Raw genomic sequence first — 2,486 nt, 5'->3', positions numbered from 1 at the left:
CAACTTTCGGAGGGAAAATCAAAAATGGATTAATGAAGCTTATCAGACAGGCTTTTAAAAATGTAATATCATGAAGCTTATCAGACTGCCTTTTAAAAGTATAATATCAGTTCTTTATTATGATATGATATCATCCAACACTTGCTTCTCTTTCCCTGGGAGGATCTGGATTGGAACTGCTGATCATGGAAGAGGCGCTTTGCTGTCCCAGGCCACACACTTACATGATTTAAATCTAGTCTCTGGAGAGACTTGACATCATAAACGGAAATTGTGTTCAGGTTTTCTGGTCTGTGAAAACATTACCTCAGCACAGCTAAACTCACTCACTACCACTTCTTGGTTTCTCTACACCTCCAAATTTCACAGGAGAGAAAGCATCATTGCACTATTTCACCATCTAATATTTCCTTAACTCTAGGATGTGCTACACAGAACATTTTAATGATGTCATTCTTTTGAAGGTCATCAAGGACTTCACAGTCGCCAACACGGTCAGCATTTTTCATTCACAATGTGCTGCAGCAATTGACATGGTTTATCAGCCTCACTTTTCACTCTGAAGCTTTAAAAAATTTACATATTTGAAATGCAGAGAAACAGAGTCAAAAGCTCCCTTCTACTGGTTTACTCCTTAAATGCCACAACAGTTTTGGCTGGGGCTGGCCAAAGACAGGAGCCAGGAACACAGCCTGGGTCTTCAACACGAGTGGTAGGGACCCAAGTACTTGATCTAGCACCTGTGCCTTCCAGGGTGTACACTAATTGGAAGCTGGGATTGGAAACTAAGTGGGGACTTGAAGTCAGGCACTCCAATGCAGGATTGGGGATTGGCATCCCAAGTAGCACCTTAATTGCTGCCATCACATTTGGTTGACATGGTCCTGGAAGTTTTCTCTTCTCTTTCTGGTGCACCTCCCAAGCTTTTCTTTGTGGTCACTCTCCAAGTTTCTTCCAAACTCTTGTTCTTTATATTCCTTCTGCTAAGAAGCACCCTTTCCCTCATGTATAGTCGTAACTTCCCTGATAGCTGGAGCTTTAGCAACAACCATGAATGATGAAGTTCCCTTGAGGATGGAATTCACCAGGGAAGAATATTGAAGTGAGAACTTGAAGGAACTTGGCTTCCAGATGACTTTCTGGAGCCACCCATATCTGTTCTGTTTCACCTATCTCCTGATATCTTCTATATACTAGAATAAACTCTGTGTGTTTAACCAGTTCTTATTGTGAATTTTTAATTATATGTGACAGAACATAATTTAAATATAAAAAATGGGTAAAATAGTGCCTTGCTTGTAAAGTCAGTGTAAGGTTACATGAAGTAATATAGATCATGCATCTAGCTTCTGTGGTCAAATATTATATATATTGTTATTATAAGCTCTATGATTACATTCCCTACTATGGTATACATCACACCAGAGAACATTAATTATATTTAAAACAAATCCCTCTAAAACCTACTCCTAATCTCCTAATTTTTTGATTTGTAACATAACGTCTTATTGTCAGTCAAGGTGCTGATTCTCTCCATCATTCCCTCTTAACATTGAACTAGTTGCTAAATCCTGTAGATCTAGCCCTTCAGAGCTTCTCCAATTTTCTATTTTCCCTACAAATTCTCTAGCTGAAATTTTTTTGCCACCTGCCGAAACAATTTCAACTACCAACTCAATTGTTTTCCCACTTCCTGTATATTTCCCTCTGCTGATTCTGGCACTTGAAACCCCAGTCTATCATCTGACTCTGACCTCTGTCTCCTTCTTTGCTAGACAATCCTGCCTGCTCTATTTCCCTTCTGCTTTTGTAATTCTGTTTGTTGAATCACGCTTCAGTCACCAGATCGTCCTCATTTTCCAGACACTCCCTAAGTCCAGTATCTTTGCTAGCTTCCAAAGCTTCATGGAACTACCTGCTTTCACTCCAGGAAGTCCTTCCCAAATGGATATCATTCTCCTTATACTCATTTGTGCTCTATTGCTTTGCAGCAAAGACTCCCAAATTTTAGGGAAGCATAGGAATCCCCTGGAAGAATTATGGAAATACAGATTGCTGGACCCCACTCTCAGTGACCCTGATTCGGAAGTTCTGGGATGGAACCCGAGAATCTGCATTTCTCACAGGCTCCAAGATGATGCCGATGCTGCTGACCTGGGGAATCACACTGAGAAATGCTTTATAATTACTTGGTTCTCATGTATTATAAATTTTCTGAAATCAGATAATGTGGTTTATTTTAATCTCTGTAGTCCCTGTAACTCCCAGCTCACAGAAAATAATTAAGAGGTATTTATTAAAATTGCATAGAACAAGAGGGTAACGGTTTACCTTTGAACCTGGCACTGACCACCTTTTGAAGTCATATTTAGTAGCTGGTTTCCACCAACCAAAAAGATCACATCTAAGTAGTTTGCTCAGGGCATAGGTGAATTCTTCTGGTCTTTGGTATTGTTCTAGGTGAGCTCATTTTTGTGCTTGGAGGA

The sequence above is a fragment of the Oryctolagus cuniculus genome, chromosome 11 (assembly GCF_051225735.1).
Source record: "Oryctolagus cuniculus isolate XC-2025 breed Fujian yellow rabbit chromosome 11, ASM5122573v1, whole genome shotgun sequence".
Classification (NCBI taxonomy): Eukaryota; Metazoa; Chordata; class Mammalia; order Lagomorpha; family Leporidae; genus Oryctolagus; species Oryctolagus cuniculus.
The sequence above is the reverse complement of the archived record's forward strand: the minus strand, read 5'-3'. Positions refer to the sequence as shown.